Consider the following 25,084-nt stretch of genomic DNA (forward strand, 5'->3'; position numbering starts at 1 on the left):
ATCTCCAAAAGAAAAAAATTACGAATGGAACGTCACAGTTCTTTAAAAAGGACGCCCCCGTTCATTTAGATGGAGAACTCAGGCACCCACTCAAATCCACATGACAGTAAATAAATGACCATACCCTTCTCCAGAGCAGTTAGAGGAACGAGTAAAAGCCTGTTAAACATTGTCCCTAACTGCAGAATGAAAAGCATTTTCCCAAGTTAAAAGAATTCCATGTATTTAAAGGGTGTGGGATTCCATTTGGTGACACTGCACCAGCGCAGGCTGGTTCAGGAATGCGCACGGGGAAAAGGCAGCATCCACCTGACAGACACAGCTCACATCTATGAACAGCCTGAAGCAAGCAACATGCATTATCTGGAAGTGAAACACAGTCTGAAGAAATAGGACACATCACGTTCCTAGATGGGAAGGCCAGTTCTCAAATGATGTCAGTTCTTCCCAAATTAAGGGAGTGCTACGACTCTAAGACACCCGCACATATTTCACAACTTAATAAAAATGTTTGACAAACTGAGAGAATGAATTAACGATGGTAAATCTGACTGGCTGGCTAAAATTTTTTTTCTTTTTAACTTTGAGATACGGATAGACTCACAAGAAGTAACAAAAATAGTACAGAAAGGTCTTGAAAACCTGTCCCCCAGTGTTCCCAGCGGTGGGAGCCGAGGTAAGTACGGGACACCAGAGGAAACCAGGAAACCAGGAAATCAGGAAGAAACCATGGAAACCGGGAGGCTGACCACTGCACACGGCAGTTCCCACTCAGCTACAAGCCTGACACAGAGCTCCCTGGGCCTTTGCAGGGACTCAATTCACAGCAAATACATCAAGACAAGTCACCAGAGGAATGAAGTCAACCTTCTTAAGGTCTCATGTGAACATGAATCATACTTACCAGACACTCAACAGGGAAGGACTTTCTGAAACAAAAACTGGAGGAAAGGGAAATCTACCTATATTAAATTCTCTCTACACACACACACACAGACACACACACACACACGAATTAAACTTAAATGCAAACAACAAATTAGAACTGCACAAACCCAGTGGGTAGCAGTTTTAAAACAGCTAAAACAGCCATGATTAGTAGAAACACCATGCTACTACTGCCTGCGGTGGGTAGAATGCTGCCCCCCCCACAAAAAAATCCCTCCTACATATCCTCATCTCTAAGACCTATGAATGTTGTCTTGTATTTGGTAAAAGAGTCTCTACAGATGCAATTAAATTAAGGATATTGAGATGAAGATATTCCTGGATTATCCCGAGGTCCCTAAATCCTTTGACAAGTGTCCTTGTAAGAGACACACAGGGAGACAGAGAGGAGGCAACATGACCAGCAGAGACTGGAGCAACACAAGCCAAGGGACCCACCTGAAGCCCCCAGAAGCTGGAAGCTGCAGAGAATGGCATCTCCCCTAAAGCCCTGCCAAGCAACACGGCCCCCTATGGGACTGCCAACTTCTAGCCTCCAGAACTCTTAAGAGAATAAACTTCGGGTGTTCTGTGTTAAGCCAACATGTTTACAGTAATTCGTTAAAGCAGCCACAGAAAGCTGATATACTCCTCCCTGCAACGAATAACAGAATGGGTGAGGAACCTGCAATTCCATCATTTATTCCAAATATTGGCTGACAACAACCACTATGAAACGCCACATGAATTCTAGGGACTCGGAGATGAGCCCAACGGACACAGGGCTGTGTGTCACAGAGCTTGTTCCCATGGCTCTCGCCTGGCCTGGAAAGGAGGCTGGCCATGTGCAGAAATACCCACTCAGCCAGTGCCCTTCCCAGCTGCTACCAGCCCATGACAGGACCAGTAGACACAAGGACGGACCGAGTCCCCATCCCCCTCAGAACGATGTGCTGGGCACACTTCCTGTCAGAGGGAGAAGCACAAACCCCAAACTTTTAGCCTGCACACCTGCCAGCTCAGAAGTTGCAACTCACAGAAGGGTCCTGCTGACCTAACCAACACACTTCTAGCTTTTGAAAAAAGCCAGATTTTTACCATACATTTCCTGGCTCCTGAGCCAACATTCCCTTAACAGAGACGTAAAATGGAGCTTCACACACCCTAACTGGTTTTTCCAGTGTCCTCCACCTTCTTCCTTTCCTTCCAAGGAAAAATGTAGCCAGCTCCAGCATGAGGCCCAAGGCCCAAGTGCTCACCACCCTGGGTTTATGGGTGCCCCAGAGCCCAATTAATACTGATCTGCAGCTCTGCAGGGCAACCCCAGCTCATGCAAACCGAAGGCTCCTCCTGCCCCATCCAGGGCACTTTCTTGAGCCTGAGTACAGAGTCTGGAATCAGTCCTAGTTAGGTTGGGTCCTAGGCCAGGGGCTAGGCCTCTACCTGCTGTGGAGACCTGACCCATGCACTTCCTCAATGCCTCTGCCACCACCCATCCTTGTCCCTTCTTTCTGCATGCACACTTTGTGGAGCCCCTCCCTCCCTGCCTGCCTCAAAGCCAACACTGCTGGGGCCAGGCCCACCTCCCCAAGCCCAGCTCTCACACAGGGTGGTGCCATCAGAAGGCCATGGTCCCTGCTCACACACACTGATGAACAAGGTCACAAAAGCAGAATTGACCCGGGGCACAGGGGTACCTCTCTGCTCGGCCAGCATCATTGTGGGACATGGGTGGGAGCTACGAGAGTGGGCTCTGGGAAGGCAGAGTATGTCTGTTCTGCTCACCACTGCACTGTCTGACACACAGCAGGGATCAACAAGTGCGCAAATATGATTTCATATTCTTTACCATGCTGCTCTGTGCTACGACCATAGGGTTTGCAAAACTAAGACCCAGTCTCGCCTTCAAAGGCAACAGTCTTCTGGAGTGTTATCATACCACACAGGAAAAGCACTTATATAGGGCAGAATTTGGAAAATCTAAGAGACAACAAAGATCCAAAGTTGGGCAACACTCACAGAGAATGCTGAGGGAGGAAGGGTGACAAAGGTTTGAAGCGGGAGATAACACTGGAGATGGACTTTGAAGAGTGCGCAGGACTTCTGTTGTGGAGGGGATGAATGAATGAGCAAGTAATCCCAAGCAAAGCTGAGGCAAGGTGGTGGGAGGGGAAAGGTGTGCCTCTGGGGAGCAAGAAGTAGCAGCTTCCATTCACTGGCTTACATAATGGCAAAGTCCTGCTTGGGATTAACTCATCCAAACCTAAGCATAAGTCAATAGCTTGAGACCAGGGCAGCTTAGGATCGTGAGCCCCACTGAGGGGAGGTGGCAGAGGGTCAGAGAGATTACCTGACTTGGGCAAGCTTGCACAACTATGAAGTGGCAGAGCCAGGAGCAGAAGCAGTCTTGTTTCCAGAACCTACCACATCCTCCCTGGTGGGGATCATTTGCTGGGCAGAGGCCATCTGCAGTTCTACATGATTCTCTCTCAACTTCTCTCTTCTGGATGGTATCAGGTTCCCTCCTGCATCCTGACCGAAGTTTGCCTATAGCATTTCATGGCATAGAAACCTTCCCCATCCCAGGACAAGACAGGTTTTTTTCCATCCTTCCTTCTTCTCTCTAGGATTAGCAATAAAGAGGATTCCTGGGATGACCAAGTCAACCTGCTGGGTGATCCTGGATATAGCATGTTGGCTCCATTTCCTAGTCTATAAAAGATTCTGTTTCCCAGGGTGCCTGACTGGCTCAGTCGGTTAAGTATCTGCCATCGGTTCAGGTCATGATCCTGGGGCTCCTGGGACTGAGCCCCGTGTCAGGTTCCCCACTCAGCAGGGAGTCTGCTTCTCTCTCCCCCTCTACCCATCCCTCTCATATTCTCTCTCTCTCAAGAAATAAATAAAATCTTTTTAAAAATCCTATAAAAAATAGTCTGTTTCCCACATTCTAAATAACAATCTGGGAAGAAAAACAAGCACTACAGGAAGTGAGAAGAAAAGCCTGTTCTAATTTTCTGAATTGTAAAATGTGGCAAAAGAAAAAGAAGTTGGTCCTAAAATCAAGGAAATAGGGTAGTAAGTAACTGTCATTTAGTTTCTGTGCAGTTACATGTCAGAACACAGCCAAGCATGGCCCATTATGTGCACTACTTGATTTAGTTCTCTCGAGAGTCCTAGGAGGAAAACCCATTATTGCCCCCATGTTACAGATGAGGAAATTAAAATTAAGGTCTGGAGAAGTTAAGAATCTTGGTGAAGATCCAAACTGGGTCTGTCAGACTCCAAAGACTGACCACTTAGCCGAACTACTGCATCCGATCTCCAGCAGCTTCACAGGTCCCTTCTGATTCTAACATTCAAAGAGTCCGTCTATTACACTTCCTTCTGAATTTCTTCATATTCATCTTTTTTTATGACCCTCCCTCTCCCACACACTTAAAGCCTCCCCTTCCCTTACAGCTCAAATCCCAAATTCCCTCTGACCTCAGTTCCCGGAAGTAAGATGCACCTTCGAAATCTGGTGGACACAGAACCACACTGTGGCGTAAGGTCTGGTACTTGTTTCCTCATGATCAACTAGTCTCCCTGAAACACATATTCCTATTCCATTTAAAATACTCCAAAGAGATAAGCTTACAGAACCTAAAACCGTGTCATTTTTGGAATGGAAACAAACAGACCAAAAGAAAAGAGTAAACCCAGAAACAGACTTTTAGATACTTGGAAACTTGATCTATGACAGTGAGAAAAACACAGACTTTTTTTTACACAAGATTTTTATTTATGTATTTATTTGACAGAGAGAGGGGGAGCCGGGGGAGTGGGAGAGAGAGAAGTAGGGTTCCCGCCTAGCAGGGAGCCCCCAATGCAGGGATCATGACCTGAGCCAAAGACAGACACTTAACACCTGAGCCACCCAGGTACTCCAAAACACAGACTTTTTAACAAGTGTGGGATATCCATTTGGGGGGAAAAAATCCCTACCACACACCATGTATAATAAATTAATTCTAGGGGTGCCTGGGTGGCTCAGTGGGTTAAGCCTCTGCCTTCGGCTCAGGTCATGATCTCAGGGTCCTGGGATTGAGTCCCACATCGGGCTCTCTGCTCAGCAGGGAGCCTGCTTCCCCCTCTCTCTGCCTACCTCTCTGCCTATTTGTATTCTCTCTGTCAAATAAATAATAAATAAATTAAAATTCTAGGTGAATGAAAACCATAAAATAAAAGCAAAACCTTAACATTTCTAAAGAAAATATGAGATTCTTTCATGACCGTGGGGTAGGAAATGATTTTTTAAAGTAGACACAGATACACAAAAGGAAAAATTATGTCCATTTTATTATATAGAAAACAATGCTAAAATTAATACTGAGACACTTGTGAAAATGCCAGGGGGCGGGTGCCTGGGTTGCTCGGTTGGTTGAGCATCTGACTCTTGGTTCCAGCTCAGGTCATGAGCCCAGGCTTGTGGAGTCGAGCCCCACACCATGCTCACGCTCCGTATGGAGTTTGCTTGTCCCTCTGCTCTGCTCCTCCCCACACACTCGTGCTCTCTCTCTCTCCCCCTCCCTCAGATCAATCTTACAAAGAAGGAAAAGGAAAGGGAAATGGAAAGGGAAAAGGCAGAGGAGAGGGAAGGGGAGCAGAGGGGAAGAAGGAAGTTGGAAAGGAAAGGAAAGGCAGGGGCGCCTTCAACGACGACATAGTCTCTTTAAGTGGAACGACCTGGAAAACTGAGCCATAATAACCACCTTATGGAAAGAGAAAATGATCAAGACACACACACAGAGATGCTGGTCTCTACAAGCATGCGGTAAGCAAAGTAAGGTAAGATACCATCTTACATACACGGAGGGGTAAAAATTACATTCTGACCGTATAAAGCATTGATTACAATGCAGAGAATGGGTATGCTCAGGCACTGTTGACAGAGAGTATTATACTGATATAACCATTTTGGAGAAGTCTGGCAAGAAAGAGTTTCATTAAGGATATACAAACCCTTCAGTCACGCAAATCCTATTCCAGGGGCACAGCCTAACAAAGCACCTGATGTGTGTTAGGAGACATAAAAATTGCTCCCCGCAGCCTCACTTATCATGGGGGAAAACTGTCAACAATCTATATATCCAGTACGAGGAAAGAAGATAAGGTAATTCTTTTATTTGATTTAGAATGAGTTTCTTTCTAACCGCACATAGCATTTAAAATGAGCACTCCAGGGGCGCCTGGGTGGCTCAGTGGGTTAAGCCGCTGCCTTCGGCTCGGGTCATGATCTCAGGGTCCTGGGATCGAGTCCCGCATCGGGCTCTCTGCTCAGCAGGAAGCCTGCTTCCTCCTCCTCTCTCTCTCTGCCTGTCTCTCTGCCTACTTGTGATCTCTCTCTGTCAAATAAATAAATAAAATCTTTTTTAAAAAAAAAATAAATAAATAAATAAAATAAAATGAGCACTCCATGTAGATAAGTAGAGTGACATACCAACACGGAGAAATCTCAAAAGTCATAATATTAAGCAAAAAAAGTGGGTACATAGTAAAGACACCTGGCTGGTTCAGTCAGTATAGCATGCGACTCTTGATCTTAAGGCTGTTAGGCTCAAGACCCACAATGGGTGTAGAGATTATTTAAAAATAAATTATTTTTTTAAAAAGGTTTATGGGGACACGTAAGAAACTACTTATGTAAACTCTGAAGAAAAAAAAAATGATGCTGTTAGTTTTTATGGCTAACTACACAAGGAAGTAAAACATTTAAGAATCTGCATGGAGATTCCAACCCACGCCAACATTTCAAACCAACACCAACTTCACAGGGGGTTTTTGCTTCCAAGGAGGGAGGAAAGGCTTCAGAAACAGGTGAGGTCAGAAGCAAATCTGGCACAAGGCTGAATGAAAACTACATTGGGCACATGAGTATTTGTTCCCTTGTTCTGTGTAGTATTCAACTGATATGAAATACACACACACACACACACACACACACACGACTGAGTGGCAGGAGGACACTTCGGGTGGCTGTCATCTGCGCTGCGTCCCTTGGACCCCAACACAGGGCAGTCACGGCGCCTGCCCCACCCCCCCACCCGTGCAGTGCCAGTGACGTGCTGCACAGAGGACATTCAGCGACGCTGGCAGGCAGAGCCTTGACTGCACTCATTTATTTACACACCACTCCCCAATTCTGGCACTCAAATAAACTGCCTGTAAGTGATGAGCCTATTTACTTAATCAACCCACTTTTTAGTTTTTAAAACTGTGTACCATAGCTGCATACAGAAAATCATCAGCACTTACCATAAATAAATAGCAACTGAAAAATGAGAGAGAGAGATGCATCTCCCATGGTTCTTCTGCATACTCCCCAAATTCCTAGGGAAGCCAGTCAGCACCACCCAGGTTTGGAGCCTGGGCTCATAGCTAGACCCACCACTGAATCGCTCCACTTGTGAGCCTCAGTTTCCCCATCTCCACGATGTGGACAACATGGTGCTTAAGGCAGAGGGCTGTTGGGAAGCCCTCACCTGGCAGTGAGTGGTGCACAGGTCTAGGGCTGGGTCTCGGACCTCCCAGCGGTGAGAATGCTGGCAGACAGCACTCTGCCGCAAGGTCTGCCAGCTGGTGGTCGTCCTTCTTCAGCCTCCCCCAAAGCCATCAGGGCAATTCCCTCTGCCCCGGCCCCACATTCTATGTTGGAGCTGTTCAAGGCCTTTTAAAAGCCAGCGGGAAGGAGCCCCAGGGTCAACCACCTGAAGATGCACACTAGGCCTCAGCAGGCAGCCCCCAGGCCAGCCCAGCCCAACCCAGCCCAGAGAAGCTGAGGTGCCAGGAGCTGAAGGAGGGGAGGTCAGAGGCTCCACATCCCCCTCCCCACTCTGACCCGCAGAGCCCCAGTGAGCCTCCCACCTTAGCACTCCAGCTTTAGTCCTCAGGGAGCAGTGAGGGGCCCCTCAGCTGGCCTGAGACTCAGTAGGGTGCTGGGCCACACCCCCAAAAATGGTTTGGAGCCTGCCAACGGGCCCTGATGCCATTCCCAAGGGTGCAGAATCTTCCCTCTACTGCAACCTTAAGACTATGGCCAGCCTCGGCCCCTTACCCTTCCTCACCTCCACCTCACACGGGAAGCAGCAGAAATGGAAGGAGGAGGGCAAGGATGGCGTGGCATGGAACAGAAACCTGCTCCCCCAGAAGGGATGTGGCTGCTTCACACTGCGCCCAGTCCGGACAGGTGTTCAACAGACCTTCGTTCTCTCTCTCTTCCCTCACAAGCCGTAATTTCTAATATCTTCTAGCTCAGACATCAGCCAACTTCCACCCCCAAGGGCCAGACAGTAACTAGGTTCCGCCTCATGGGCCACAGGATAATCTGCCACAACTCCTCGACTCTGCCACTGTAACACGGAAGCAGCCATAAACGTGGGAATGAAGGGGTGTGGGCTGTGTCCAATAAAACTTTACTTATAGACATTGAAATCTGAATTCTTATATAACGTTCACTTTTTCTGCTGACCTCTTCCTCCCAACTTCTTCTGAGGCTTTTGCAGCTTTGCTCCTTGGCTTTCTTGCACAATGCCTAAGTCAGAGCTCCTTGACTGGACTGGAAGCTCTGAAGGAGAGAACAGCTACTCATTTACCTGAATTGGGTGTGTGCACGCAAACACACACACACACCACCACCATCAGCACCACCACCACAGCACTGGCACGGGACAGGCTTGTAATTAGTGGTGGCAGAATTTGATACTAAACTCCCTAAAGCAGGTAACAGAGCTAGAACTAGTCAGCCAAAACAAGAAGAGCGTGAAGACATGTCGGCCTCCCTAAACGGTCAAAGAAATGCCAAGTGCCAGTAATGCCAAGCCGGTTTCATATATCAGACTGCCAAAACTGTGACTGCTAGCGTCCCCAAACGACAAAATACAGGGCAGCCCACACACGTGCTGGAGGTGGGAGCCTCCTGGACATTTTGACATACCTATCAATACTGAAGATACACACAGTCTATGATAGAAATGCCCCATTAAAAACTTGCTGAATCATACTCACACGTGATTACACTTTATTTTTAAATGTTCTACACATCCCCTTATTATCTGAGCCTAAGATAACGCATCTCACAGTAGACAGAAAAGGACCCTTCCCAGGGCACCTGGGTGGCTCAATGGGTTAAAGCCTCTACCTCCGACTCAGGTCATGATCCCAGGGTCCTGGGATCGAGCCCCACATCAGGCTCTCTGCTCTCCAGGGAGCCTGCTTCCTCCTCTCTCTCTGCCTGCCTCTCTGCCTATAAATAAATGAGATCTTTAAAAAAAGAAGAAAGAAAGATAGGAAAGGACCTCTCCCTCTTAAATTCTTTTTTTTTTAAAGATTTTATTTATTTATTTGACAGAGAGGCAATCAGAGAGGGAACACAACCAGGGGGAGTGAGGGAGAGAGAAGCAGTCTCCCCACTAAGCAGGGAACCTGATGTGGGTCTCGAACCCAGGACCCTAGGATCATGACCTGAGCCAAAGGCAGATGCTTAATGACTGAGTCACCCATGCACCCCCTTTCCCTCTTAAATTCTATACATCTTAAGCATTAACTTTGTGGAAGACAGAATATATGACACGTGAATTTGAAAAACATACAAGACAAAGAGTAGAGAGTGCCTCGTACTATTCCAGACATGTAACAGATATATCCAGTCACAGCGATTGGTATTTTTTCTTCGTCTGTCAGGCCAGTACCCAATACCCAACCAGAGAGACGGGCATTTGGGGAAAACAGTCTATCCACCAAGTAGAACACCAAACACGTGCAGGGGAGGGCAGATACAGGGAGGTTCCTTCCAGGAGGGAGACCACCCTGAACACCCACAGGACAATACGACTGTGCCCATTTTAGAGGTGAGGATACCAAGGTGAGGATACCATTACCTCTAGAGAGGTAATGATGTGCCCCAGGTGACGCCGCAAGTTAATGGCAAAAACTCAGCAGCCTGTGACCCGGCCCAGGACAAGAGACAGGAGGGCAGCTGGGGTCAGGTCAGATGCCCTGGAGTTGAGCCTAGACCCTCCCACGTCCTGGCAAGTTCTCGAACCTCCCTGCATCTTCCCCTCATCTGCGAATGGTCGTGCGATTAAGCGAGAGAGCATACCTCCGGCCCGGCACACAGCGAGTGCGCTCCACGTGCTCCACGAGCTCCACCAGCACTGGCCACCACCAGCACTTGCTAAGGAGCACAAGACAGGCTCTCAGGCTCTCAGCCCCATCCCTGCCCTTCCCACCGTACTCAGCTGTAACACAGATGGGCCCCTCCAGCCCTCAGGACAGCTCCACACACCCAGAGACCTGGCCACCCAAGGCTACCCAAGGTCACACAGTCAGGAGGCAACCCAACTGGGACCCGACCTGGGACGACTCCATCAGGGCCACCAGTCTCTTCCCGGCTGTCTGGGGGAGGAGCGGGAAGGGCCGGCTGCCCAGAGCAGGCCCCACCCTGCCTGCCTCCCCCGGGGCCCTGCCTGCTGGTGCCCTGGTTGAGCAGCGGGGTGCCCTGGCTGAGCAGCTCTGCCCAGCGAGCGGAACCCTGCGCAGGGCCTCCTGCCCGGATCGCGGTGTTCCCAAGAACAAGAGGCAATTGCCCGGGGCCAGCCAAGATTTAAGGCTTGTTTACTTTCCAACAGTTACTGCTTTGGGTAATTAATGCTACATAAAACATGATGGGAGGCCATCACTGCATCAGAGGTGGGAGCGCTGGCCACCACCAACGCTGTAGTCCCGTCAGGTGCAGGGAGCCCAAGTCTGCTTACATGGGGCCCGGCACAGGGCACTTGATCCATCCCCGCCTGGGTGTGCTATCGTGCACATGTGTCAGCACGGAGCACTCAACACCGGAGCACTCAACACCGGCAGGCTTCCATGAAAAGGCTTTGCCATCCACATACTCAGGTCTTGATCCCGATGGCCTGTTGCCTGTGTGACCTTGGGCAGGGCACTTAACCTCATAGCCACTGCAGTCAGGGACCAGGCACCCTGCCCAGCACACAATGGCTCCCTTCCATACGGACAGTAAGTATGTGTGTGTGTATATACAGAAGTAAAGGTCTCCATGTCCCAGGAACTCTCCAGAGAAGGGGCCGCTCCCAGGGCTGGAACAGGGAAAATGCAAGACGCTCGACGGCATCGTAGAAGTGCCGAAATCGAGGACAGCCTCAGGAAAAGGACAGAGAGGCACGTCAAGGCAACATAGAGGCCAATCTGAAGGAGCTCCCACTAGCCACTGCTGGAACAAACTGGGCAAGAACAGAGAAACAATGATGCTGAGTTTCAACACAGGGAATAAAGTAAATATTCACAAGTCCATACTGATGTAATAAATAAGTGAATGCATAAATTAATGGTAAAGAAGAAAAAGCTCCTTCTTATAAGAGCATTCTATATGGTAGGAAAGGGATACAGAAAAAGGAACATAAACAGAGAATGACCACTAAGCAAATGCTACACTAAAAACTGATGCAAAAAACGACCAATTACTGGGTGCCACAATAGTGGGCACAGGTTTGAGGATAATCAAGACATCAGCATAGTCTCCAATTATTCCCCCCACCCCAAGATATTTATTGATTACAAAGGGGAAAATACCAACTTTGCAGCGAAGAAACCTGGCAGCCCCCCTTAAGTCATCAAGGTTAGCACCCCCAGCCAGGAGACAGATCAGCATCACAAGCCCCTGTAAACGATGCACCAGCTGGGGCAGAACGCCAGTTCTGCAGCATCCTTCCCAAAAAGGCAAACCTCAATCTCACTATTTAAAAACATCAGACAAACCAAAATTGAAGGCATTCTAGCAAGTAACTAAGCAGTAAAAGCACCAGTAAGCACTCTTTAAGCATGAAGGTCACAGAAGACAAGGGAAGACTAAGGGATTGTCACTGATTACAGGGGACTAAAGGGACACAACAAAATGCCACACGAGGGGTGCCCAGGGGGCTCAGTCATTTAAGTGTCTGACTCTTCATTCAGCTCAGGTGGTGATCTCAGGGTCATGAGATCAAGGCAGTGACACTGGCGCTCGTGCTCAGCAGAGAGTCTGCTTCTCTCCCTCTCCCTCATCACCCCCCACTTTCTCTCAAATAAATAAGTAAGTACTTTTTTAAAATGCCATGTGAGATCCTGACTTGGATCCTGAACAGAAAAGGGACAGCACTCGAGACACTGGTAAAGTGCAAGACCGTATTCCACCAAAGTAAGTACTTGGTTTCAAACATGACCATGTTTGTATATGATACTATTATGAGAAGCTGGGCAAAGGGTACCTAAGAATCCTGGTACTGTTTGACACTTTGTACCTCTTAATCCCCATTGACACTTTAAGTATAAAATTATTCTCTTCTCCCTCCCCAAAATGCTCTGGATGCCCCAGTTCCCCTGAACTGTGGAGAGCAGACCTAGGTGCGACCCAGGGATGGTCTTGCACGTAAGCACTGCTGGCTGATTCTAAACCAGGGGCCTCTGGGCCCTGGGACATTTGCTAAACAATTTCTAAAAACTGCCTGATACGCTCTCAGTACTGGGCATAGTATCTCTTTTTCCTATTTTGTTTCCTATTTGGTTATTGTTGGTTCACAGCAAATTCATTAATTTGTATGTTGAGCTTGTATCCAGCTACACTGCTGAACTGAATCCTGAATCTATTATAATGAGCAATATTTAAATGCAGACTGTCAACCCAGTTTGAGTTAACTAGTAAATTTGACGGTAAGGTGAATTAAATGGTAACTGCATACAGTTCAACGTGATATAATGGTTCTTGCAGATTAATAAGCAAAAGAACAACAGAAAAATGAGCAATGGATATAAATGGCCAGTTTTTGGCAAAAGAAATGTAAAGGCTTCTAAACATGTAAAAAGCTGTTCAGTCACACCCATAATACTTAGAAATTAAGTAAATGCAAATTAAAATAAGGAGCTTGGGGTGCCTAGTTGGCTCAGCTGGTTAAGCATCCAACTCTTGATCTCAGCTCAGGTCTTCACCTCAGGGTCCCAAGTTCAAACTCTGTGTTGGGCTCCATGCCCATGGAGCCTACTTAGAAAAACATAAAAATAAAAAATAAACGAGCTTACTTCCTATGTGCATAGTAGAATGGTTTGATCTGTCAAACCCAGAGCCCAGACATGGATGTAGAGAAACAGGCACCCTCCTCCTGTTCAGGTGCTAAGGATATGAACGTAAATTACTAGAACAAAGGACAGTAAAGAGTAGAAATCCCAATCTCTAAGATAAGGTCAGAACTGTGACTCACTCGGGCACCTCCCTCTGAGCCCTGCCCTGCACCACATCCTGGGCTGAGGTGTTCACGTGCCCTTTATTGGCCCAAGATTTTGGAGGTAGGAGCCAGACTTCCTGGTCATTCATATTCCGAACCCCTGACACCTGGCCCTGAGCAGCCCCATTTTGTGTCTCAGCCTCTGGTGAGATGAAGGACTTTGTAGTCCTTGTTCATGCAGCCCCAAGACAACCTGGGCCTCTCCTCTCCCCTTACCCACCCAGGCCTTCCTGAAGAGCCTGCATCTAGGACTGAGCTCCAGGAACAAACTATTCCACTTCAGCCTCTGCTTACAGGGTGGAGAAAGGGAGAGGGTGGGAGCAGCCATGCCTACCGAGAGGCCAGCTCTCGGGCCACATCCCAGCCAGGTGAGCATAAGACCTGGCCAGGCCAACCGTTCCTTCCCTGGGAATGCCAAACTCGAGCCAGGGAAATGAGAGCACCGACCCTCTGGGTGGCTAAGCTGAGGATTTATATTCTCAGAAGCTCTTGGTGGTCTTACTGTCTGCCCTCTGGCTATGGAAGCAAGGAAGCTGGGAGGCACAGAGAACTAAGGCAAATCCCCGGAGAACAACAGCCAAGAGAGTCAGAGAATTCTCATGGTATTCAAGCCTCTGGCTTTAGTCTGCTCCTGTGGCCCAGCTCTAGCCATGCCTTGAGGGTCCCTGCTCTGTGTGATGCCGGCAGACAGCCAACAGTGGCCACCAGAAGAGACCTTATACCATCCAAGAGATGGCCAATAACAAGTGCCGGATGGGGGGAAACCAAACCTACATGCTCCTAGCAACACAACAGGGGGCAACTGCTCTGGAAAATGGGTCTGGCCATTCCTCCAAAAGTTAAGCGGAATCCCTGTAGGACCCAGAAATTCCGCTCCTAGATACATTCACAAGGGAAATGGAAATACAGATCCACGCAAACACTTGCACGTCAATATTCACAGCAGCCTGTTCATAACAGGCCAAGAGGCAGAACAACCCAAACACCCACTCACCAAAGAATGGATGATTAATATCAGGTGTGCCCATACCGTGGAGTATTATTCAGTAATGAAAAAGAATGCAGTTCTGAATCAAGCTACAGCATGGACGTCCCTTGAAAACATTATGCTAGGGGTATCGGGCTGGCTCAGGTGCTGCAGTGTGCAACTCTTAATCTCAGGGTCGTTGAGTTTCAGCCCCACACTGGGTCTATGTAGAAATGACTTAAATATCAACTCCTTAAAAAAAAAAAAAAGTTATGCTAAGTGAAGGCAGTCAGTCACAAAAGACCGCCATTTATACAATGCCATTTATATGAAGTATTCGCAACAGGCAACTTTTTAGAAAGCAGAGAGTGGCTGCCTCTGGCTGGGGGAGGGGAGGAGGGAGATAAGGAAGACCAACTGCTTGCTAATAGGTACAGAGCTTCTTTTAAGAGGGACAAAGTGTTCTTAAATTAGTGGTGGTGTCATATGTGTAGTTGAATATATTTAAAGCCAAGGATTGTGTACTTTAAATGGGTGGATTATATGGTATGTGAATTGCATCCCAATAAAACTGTAAAAACAGAGACCAGATTGAAGTAGCACTCTGTGACCTGGGGCAAGTCACACAGCCTCTCTGGGCCTCAGTTTACTCACCTGTAACACAGGGGGGAGATCAGGCTAGATCAGTACTTTTCAAACTTTAATATGTGTCCTAAATCATCCATTAACTTATTAATATGTAGGTTCTAATTCAGTTGTCCTGCAGTAGACCCAAGATTCTTTCTTTTTTTTTTTTTTTTTTTTAAGACTTTTATGAGAGAGAGAGCGCACAAGCAGGGGGAGCAGCAGGCAGAGGGAGAGGCATGCTCACCACTGAGCAAGGAGCCTGATGTGAGACTCAATTCCAGGTCCCTGGGATCATGACCTGAGCCCAAGGCAGACACTTAACCAAATGAGCCACCCAGGCGTGCCAAGATTCTTTTTTTGTAACAAGCTTTTCAGATGATGCTGGTTCTTGGAGCACATTTTCAGTAGCAAGGCAGAGATGAGATCTTTAACCTCTCAACCCTAATTCCTTTAGAAATCAACTCTTTGCCCACCTCTGTGAATTCCAAGAGCATGTGCAGTCCTTCCCATTTAAGACTCATAGGGTCTTCTAACCAGCCACATGGAAGCTTCTGCGGAATGAACACTGGCTAGAGTGGCAGAAAAGATTAACAACCTCCCAAGTCAGCTTGAGCAGAGAGCACCCAGCTGGGCACAGGTGAGGTTCTCAAGCTATAAGCCAAGAGTCAGGCAGGACCCACATTTGCCTTGCAAGATCCAATCCCCCGTTTCTGGAAAGAAGGAGGTGGAAAATAGCAATGCCCTCAACACAGTGGCAAACAAACCCTTGCACACCTAAACATCAATCTTTGGGGTATTTAGTGAAAAGCCATTCACCATTCCTTAGTGAAAAGCCATTGTCACAGTAGGAACCATGAACTCCAAGAGCCTCTGACGTTGATGGCCCAAGGACCAAATACCACCTTTCAGCTACTCCTGAGAGAAAACAGGATTGCACTTGAAACAGGGCACACTATACATGCTGACAAGTTGATCCCTCCCTCCAAACCTCAGTTTCCCCCATCAATAAGAGGGGGTTGGATAAGATGCCCCTCAAGGTACCCATGGGTGAAAGCAGAAGGTAGGAAGAAATGCCAGCTGGCCATCTCTGGCCTCCAACCAAGATAACACCAACCCACCCAAGCAATGCATCTCTTTGCTAGAGAGCTTAACAAGAAGAGTATCCCACAGGGACCTGCTGGAGGAACACAGAGCCCTGAGAAATATGAGGTAGGAATACCAGTTTCTAAGTAATACCAGGAACATTTTTTCATCTCCCAGTGACCTCTACAGACTCTAAAACTGTCAAGCCCAGGGTTTGGCAGCTGAGAGTTCTGGGCTCACACCTGGCCCTGTCCTAGCAGGATGAAACATTTCATCTTTACTTGGGCCTCCTTCCTTCTCTTGTGAAATAAAGGGATTGGAACAACCATAGCAGCTACTTGGGTAGGGGGGGCTCCTTTAAAACCAAACAAATGCAAAACACCTTCATTCAGAGCAGAGAATCGGCACACATTCTTCTAAGTCGTAATTCTAACCATAGTTCAGTGGCCCCCCAAAACCTGACTCAGGGGCCATTTTCCAAAGAACAAAGTGGTTCTTCCTACCTGGTCTACCTACCTGCTCTCCTCCCCTCTGAATAGCCATGGGAGGGAACAGCCAAACTTAGCAGTGGCAGGTACTAACATTTATTGAGACCCAGGGATCTGCCTGGCATTTCAATATGATCACCTTCCTACGGTGTACCATACCAACTCTAACCTTTTCCACCTGTGCTTTGGCCAGAGCAAAGTCCGTTAACCCTGGTACCCATCCCTCAGCCTTACTGATGGTCTGTTCCCACCGCCAAGCACTTGTTTGCTTTAGGGATAGGACACTCAGGGCCCTGGCTGGCAGCTGTAGCCCAGAGGCAGACCGCAGTGCCCTCTGGGGCCAGGGAGAGTCTGCCTGTGTCCACAGAAGTGTCACTGCTGCTGGACACGTGGCAGCTGGTCTGAATTATGGGCACAAGGATCAAGTCTGTTTGGGTCCCCCTGGAAATTGTAATTATGTGCTACTTTGATTTTACACTCAAAAGCCAAGCAAGGTACACTGCAGGAAACAAGCTAGCCCAAAGATTTTCTGCCCAAGTGAAAGAATTTGTCAAGTCAGTGAGCAGATGAACTGTATTATGGAAGCATGTCGGGCCCTCCCTGCAGTGGGTGGGAGAAGTCTTCCTGCCTGGCAGCACATGGCAAAGATACAAACAGGTGCACATCTTCACTGGGGAACAGGGCAGACCTCCCTGCGAGCAGAAAAGCGAGTCCCCCAGAATTTCATCCCATGGAGTGATGACGCTCTCCTGGAAGGACAGAGATGGTCACTCACAGAAACATCAATAAATACCCTTCCAGTCCCATGTCCTTAAAGACATCTCCAAAGAATGCTGAACATCGATGGAAAGAATGAATGGTTCTGATGAAACTGGTCAGCTTCAGGAAAGCCAAAAGCATCCTTGCCCACAGAGATGCTAAAGAAGAGAAAAGAGGGCAGCAGAAAGAATAAAGCCTGGGTGGCTCAGTGGGTTCAGCATCTGACTCTTGGTTTTGGCTCAGGCCATGATCTCAGGGTTGAGGGATCCAGCCCCACATAGGGCTTCTTGCTCAGGGAGGGAGTCTGACTAAGATTCTCTCTCCCTCTGCCCCTCCCCTTCCCCTACACCCCAACCCCCATGCACTTGAGAACTCTTTCTCTCAAATAAAATAAACCTTTAACAAAAAAAGGGAGGGGCACCTGGGTGGCTCAATCAGCTAAGCATCTGCCTTCCACTTAGGTCAGGATCCTGGAGTCCTGGGATGGAGCCCTATGTCTTCCTTCCCCTGCTTCTCCATCTCCCTCTGGCCCTCACCCCCCCGCAATCCCCGCACAGCCTCATGCACTCCTGCACTCTCTCTCTACAAATAAAATCTTTAAAAAAATAAAAAATAAATAAAAGAAAAAAGTGACCACAAACCCACACACACAGAGAACAGAAGAGGGATGATAAAGGGAGCCAGCTACAATCTCTGAGATGATCCCCCCCTCCTTAGAGAAAAGATTACAGGAATGACAGCAATGCGGCATCCGGCAGAAAGTCAGAAAACAGATACCAAGATGATCAGAGGTCATTTTGAAGAAACTCAACGACGCTATTAACAACGTTTCCCTAAACGGTCTAGAGAGAGAAAACCCCGAGTACTTCATGAGGGACATCATGAAAACCGCGCACTTAGCGTGTGCAGTTCAAAGCATCTGCCTGCAGTGTGGAAATGGGGTGGGGGGGGAGGCACGACAACACACCACAGGACCTGGGAGAGCTCCAGCTGCCCCAACACCCTCACATGCACTCTGCAGAGAACCATGGGGAGGGGCACGTGCTGCTGAGAACCAGGCCAGCTTCCCTAGGTGCACAAGAAGGGTCAGGCTCCTGTAGGAAGACAGTCAGAGACCTGGAGAAATCCATGGTGGATCAGCTCACATGCGCCAACAGCTCAGCAAATGGGCTGGTGGTTGTGCAGACAGAGAAAGCTCCCTCCTGGAAGAAAATGAATGGTTGAATTCAAGTCCAAGAGGTAGCTTTTTCCAAGCAGCTCCTTGGCAACCGCTCTTCCACAGGCAGCCCAGGGCGGCGCCCAAGGTCACCTATTAAATGGACCTTGCTCTGTCCTCTGGGGCCTCCTCACTGACCCCAGAGGACAGAGCAAGTGTTCCTTTCATATGCAAATCAACCAGTCAGACAAGACACCACAAGACACCTCACCACACCGCCTCCTCCAAGGGCTTTAGCCCACCCCGTCCCCACCTGAACAACTGCAGGGCCAGGGACCAATGGGACAAGCCCTAGGCCCCAGAGCCATTCCTAGGCCTCTTTGCTCAGCCTCACCCTCTCTCCTTCCCCTGGGCACAATAGAGGCTCTAGTCCAAGTTTCCCCCTCAATCTCTCTGCCTCTCAACCCACCCTGGTACTTCCCTGTGGAGCCCTGCATGGGGGGTGCCCCCTCCTCTGGAGGGCAGGGACAAACACGCTATCTTTCAATGGCAATTGTCTCCTTATCTGTTGGCCTCACAGTGCCTGAAAAACAAGAAAACCTGCATTGTAAATGGATTTGGCCATCCCCCAGCATCATCCCCCTCCGGAGCTAGTGGGGTCAGCGAGGAAGGTGGGACCCAGGGTGCAGGGCAGAATGGACCCGCAGGGCCATCCTCTGAGCCCCTGCAAGCATGGCATCTGAGCCATCTTCCCACTCCCAAATCACTCTGACTGAGCCCTAAGTCCTTTAAGTGTGTCCCCAACATGAGGCTGCACTGTTCTCATTTCTGATACGGTGCTTCCAGAATACGGACGGTATTAACATCATTCTTGTTTTGTTTAAAGAATTATTTCAGAGACAGTGCACAGGTGGGGGAGGCTGTGGAGAGGCAGAGGGAACCCAACACAGGGCCCCATCCCAGGACCCTGGGATCCTGACCTGAGCTGAAGGCAGGCACTGAGCTAACTGAAACTACCCAGGTACCCCTAACATAATTCTTGTGAATATATCATTCCCAGTTCATTGGACGCTCTGGAATCAGACTGTGTAAATTACATGTTAATTAATGGTCCATTCAAGTCTGATATAACCAGGGGACCTCTGAAACACCAAAAATCCTTTCTCTATGCTGTGAGCTGAGATAAAGCAATCTGTACAACTAACCTCATATTCAGTTCAATAAATGTTCGTTGGTTGGAAAATCAAACAAACAAACAACAAAAAAAAATCCAATCAGCAACCACACTCCTGGCTGGCTCACTTATTAGTATTTTTATTAGTTTAGTCATTCACAGATGAATCATGAAGAACTAACATTTGGGAAAGTATTTGTTCCTTATTTTGGTGTTTTTTGTTTTTTGGTTTTTTTAACCTGTGTGACCATGCCATTTATAAAATTCTTTGCTGATTAAACATTTCTAAATTTTATGTACCCAAAATAAAATGACCTTGTGTAGCAAAAACAAACAAAAAATAGCAGCAAGTATTTCATTTAATTCCCAAAACACCCCCCCAAAGCTGGTGTTAGGCCTTCCACAGAAAACACGGGCTGACAACAGGTTCAGTGAGCTGGGAAAGAAGCCTACAGAGCCAGAACCAGAACCGGGGCACAACTGAATCAAAAATTCCCGATTTTTTATCTGCCACCAAGTTTCAAAGAAAGGATCAATAATAGTGTCATCCAAACTGATGTTACCAAGAAGGAGACAGACTTTTTTCAATTTAACAACACATGCTAGGTATCTTTGATGGACACAAGGATCTGCCCTGTGCTTTTCCCAGCTGCCTAGTGTTCTACTATAGGAAGGTTCCACATTCAATCAGTTAAGGTGGGACAATGTGATGAAGAGAGGGGGGATTCCCCCTTCATTCCTTACATCCAACATGAAGGCCAAAGTGCCAAACACTTGGGCAAAACATTTCTTTAAAAAAACAGGTGAATAAATTAAAATCCTAAAGTAGAGAAGGCCTTTCCCATCCATATGGGACATGAGGGACATGAGAAAACACAAAAAGAAATCAAGGCAAAATCCAATAACCTGATCCCATAAAAATTATTAAAACCTACACTGTATAAAAGAACAAGCAAATGAATGAAGTAAATGAAAACATAGGGAAAAGTTTTTTTAAAAGATTTGTTTATTTGAGGGCCACCTGGGTGGCTCAGTCGGTTAAGCATCTGCCTCTGCTCAGGTCAGGTCAGGATCTCAAGGTCCCTGGATGAGCCCAGTGTGAGAATCCCCATGCAGAGCAGAATCTGTTTCTCCTTCTGCCTCTCCTCTCTCTTCCCCTGCTCGTGCCCTTTCTCCCTCTCTCTCCCTCTCAAATAAATGAATAAAATCCTAAAAAAAAAAAGATTTGAGAGCGCTTGTGTGTGCATGCAGGGCGAGGGGAAAAGGGAATCTCCAGCAGACTCCCTGCTGAGGGTTGAGCCCTGCAGGGAGGCTAGATCCCAGGACGCCAAGATCATGCCCTCAGCCAAAACCAAGAGTCAGCCAGCCATTCAATGTCCTGAGACATTCAGGTGCCGGAAAAATATTTCTAACACATCATCTCAAATATGAAAAGAGCCTATACAAATAAACAAGGATAAAAATCTCACCTGAAAAATAGATGTATCACATGAAAAGCAAACAGAACAGTAATAACCAAGTAACATAAAAATTATTTATATTCAAGGGCACCTGGGTGGCTCAGTCAGTTAAGCCACTGTCTTCGGCTCAGGTCATGATCCCAGAGTCCTGGGATCCAGTCCCGCATCGGGCTCCCTGCTCAGCGGGGAGGCTTCTGTCTCTGCCTCTACGCCTGCCTCTCTGCCTGCTTGTGCTAGCTCTCTCTGACAAACAAAATCTTTAAATTGGGAATAAAAAACAAAATCTTTAAAAAATATATACCTATATATTCAATATCACCAAGGAAATGAAACTACAACAGGAATACCCTGAACTTTCCCCAGCACTTTAAGGTTTTCTCTTAGAAGGTTTTGGCAAAGGTAAAGATATTTCCTCATTCATTCACACAAGTCACATTCGCTGGGCACTGAGCTAGGAATGGCAGTGAACAGGTCTCTGCCTTCAAGGACTGCATATTTCAGGTGTGGAAGAAAGGAGGACTACATGATAAGGCAGGAGGAAATAAATAATTACTTAATACTTACTGTTTGTAAAAGTACTAGTAAGTACACCTTCATTGCAGGGCAATATGGTAGGATCTATCAAAATGTTGTACTAGCAATTACATTTCTAGATATTTATCCTGCAGATATTCTCGCCCTTGCTTAAGCACAATATATGTGGACATGCAAGTTCAGTGGAGTGCTGGGTTAATTCTGGAAGGAAAAAAAAATGGAAACAAGCATAACGTTCCTCAACAGAACAAATTACAGGACACTCACACAATGGACCATAATGTAACTAGTTAGATCAACTTTTGCTTTTCAGTTTTGTAAGGAAGAGAGTATATAAGTTGCTGAAAATATATAGTATGACCCCATTTCTTAGGTCAGGAAACAAAGGTGTTGAAGAGGATTTGAAGAAAGGGGAACCCTCCTACACTGTTGGTGGGAATGCAAGCTGGTGCGGCCACTCTGGAAAACAGCATGGAGGTTCCTCAAAAAGTTGAAAATAGAGCTACCCTATGACCCAGCAATTGCACTACTGGGTATTTACCCCAAAGATACAGATGTAGTGATCTGAAGGGGCATGTGCACCCGAATGTTTATAGCAGCAATGTCCACAATAGCCGAACTATGGAAAGAACCTAGATGTCCATCAACAGATGAATGGATAAAGATGTGAATCTATATAGATAGACAGATAGATAGATATAAAGATAATGGAATACTATGCAGCCATCAAATATGGAAATCTTGCCATCTGCCAACAACGTGGATGGAACCAGAGGTTATTATGCTGAGTGAAACAAGTCAATCAGAGAGAGACAATTGTATGTTCTCACTCATACATGGAATTTAAGAAACAAAACAGGATCATAGCATACAAGAGGAAAAATAAAACAAGATGAAATCAGGGGAGACAAACCACAAGTGACTTTTGTTTAATTTGTTTTTAAAAGATTTTATTTATTTATTTGACAGACAAGATCACAAGTAGGCAGAGAGGCAGGCAGAGAGAGAGGGGGAAGCAGGCTCCCTGCTGAGTAGAGAGCCCCATGTGGTATTTGATCCCAGGACCGTAGGATCATGACCTGAGCTGAAGGCAGAGGCTCCAACCCACTGAGCCACCCAGGAGCCCCACAAGTGACTCTTAATCATAGGAAACAAACTGAGGGGTTGCTGGAGGAGAAGGGCGTAGAGGGGGGAGGGGTAACTGGGTGATGGACATTAAAGAGGGCACATGATATAATGAGCACTGGGTATTCTAGAAGACTGATGAATCACTGAACTCTACCTCTGAAACCAGTAATACATTATATGTTAATAAACTGAATTTAAATTTTAAAAAGAAAAACTCCAGAAATAAAAATAAAATTTTTACAAAATTAAAACAAGTTTAAAAAAAAAAACAAACAAACAAAAGAAAGGGGCATGGACCACCTGGGTGGCTCAGCTGGTTAAGCACCTGATTCTTGATTTCAGCTGAGGTCATGATCTCGGGGTTGCGAGATTGAGACCTGAAGCAGGGCTCCATGCTGAACATGGAGCCTGCTTGGGTTTCTCCCTCTTCTTCTGCCCCTTCCCTGCCCCACTCTTGTGTGTGCCAGGTTGGGGGGGAGCACACACATTTCTATTAAGTACGTATGCCTGTATACAATTAAACATATGTGGGTTAATGTAGAACTAAGAAAAATCTGGGAAGTGAGGTTATGTAAAACTTTCTAGAGTACAATTCCTTTGGCATTCAAGAATGTGCCACTTTTTTACTCAGGAAAAGAAGGGGGAAAAAGCATTTAAAAAAATAATAATGTATTTAAGGATCACTAGGCTTACTCGGTTTATATTCCCAAACTTCAGGCTAAAAATTAATCTGGAAAGAAAACGTCAGCTATCGAGAGAGTGTAACAAGTAACCCTTTGCCTCAGCCCTTAAATTCAAAGTCATGGATATAACTGGGGAGAGGAGGCAACCTAACTGGGCTTACTCCCTGCCAGACACTTGTTACTCACTTGATTCTCAAGGCAACACACAAATGAAACATCCCAATTCCCTACATGAGGAATCTGAGGCTTCTAGAGATTAAGTGACTTCCAGGGAATAGGAGCTGGTAAAAAGGCAGCAGCCGTCTGTCCTGGCCTGGGAGCAGGATGACAGGATGTCCCTGCCCTGAGTTCTTATCTCTCTGACCATTCCCTCAGGTCACTGTGGGTGGAGGGCGAGCCGGGCGGGAGGGGGTAAGGCAACTGATTAAAGTTTTCTGTTTAAGGAGGCATTTTCTACCCGCTCCAGTCCTTCAGTTATCTTCCTCATCCACCCTCAGAACTGCGTGAGAAATAGCAGGGAACAGGCAAGGCTCCCAGAAATGCCCAGCAGGGGGGAAAAAGTATCTCCCCTTCCAGAACTCCGTTTGTTATCACATCACACTATTCAACCACTCCCTAGGCTCGCCTAATTGCAAGACAGAGAAGAGAAAAGCAGATTTCACCTCTCTCAGCCTATCTGTAAAATGGGAATAATGCCTTTTGAGATCATTATTCAAGAGAGAATATCAGAAAGCATAAATTCTACAGGGCCAAACAAAGGATCACACGAAAGGCTGAGGTCCTTGCACAAAGCTTTACTTGGCTGAGGATCCAAGCAAAGCAATCCCAATGAAACAGCTCCCATCAACAGAGAAAGGTCCACAAAGTTAAAGACAGTATTTTAACAGCCTGTGTAGTAAATGTCTTCTCCCAGTTCTGTCCATTATCTTGTAGAGTGAATGAAGAATAGGAAGGTTCAGAAGGCCTTCCTGGCTTTAATCTGTCCCAGAGCTACAACCTTGCAGTTCCAAAAGGTATTCTTAGTTCTAGAATCAACCCTGTGTTGTTAATCTTTGAATTAGGAAAAGGGTAAAAACAGTAAAAAATTTCAAAGTCCCAATTTGATAACCTTCTTAACTTCCAAAATGTTGATTTCCAAAATATCCTTGTTCACATCCAAATATGCCATATATATATATATATATATATATATATATATATATATACACACACACACACAAAACATATATATGCACACACACACACATACATACATATATAGGGCATTAAAGTAAACAAGACAAGACAAAAAGGGTCTACTTTATTATTAATAATGGCCAATTTGTGACTTCTTCCTATGTGCTGGACACCATTTTTGGTGTTCTCCAGGCATTACACCATTTTACTCCACAGCAGCATTTACTCTATAGAGATCTTATTTCCTCCATCTTACAAACGACAAATGGAAGACACTGAGAGGCTAAGTGACTTGCCTAGGTGGCTGCCCAAGAGCTCAGCCTCAGCAAGGCAGCTGGGGCCCTTAACCATCTGGTCTACCACTCCAGCCACACCATTCACACTTTTTGCGTTCCCTGAACCTCAGCCATCCTAAACCACTTAGGGTTCTCTGGACAGAAGATGCTTAACTGCACCCCCATTTCCCACCACCCCACCCCACTCTCTGGGCGCGCGCGCGCACACACAGACCGACTGCATTCTTGCTTTCGCTTGTGGCTTTTCTTCTCACTAAACCATCCTCTCCTTCCAAAGGACAGAAGTTTCATTCCATGAATGAATGAAAGTAAGATTTC

The 25,084-nt window shown here is 46.9% G+C and overlaps 1 protein-coding gene across 5 annotated transcripts in view; it reads right to left on the minus strand.

The window, feature by feature from the left end:
- The window catches only part of TFCP2L1 (transcription factor CP2 like 1), an 89,062-nt gene that overhangs the window by 54,628 nt on the left and 9,350 nt on the right, over positions 1–25,084 (minus strand). The window lies entirely within an intron of this gene.

This window comes from Mustela nigripes, chromosome 3 (assembly GCF_022355385.1).
Source record: "Mustela nigripes isolate SB6536 chromosome 3, MUSNIG.SB6536, whole genome shotgun sequence".
Taxonomy (NCBI): domain Eukaryota; kingdom Metazoa; phylum Chordata; class Mammalia; order Carnivora; family Mustelidae; genus Mustela; species Mustela nigripes.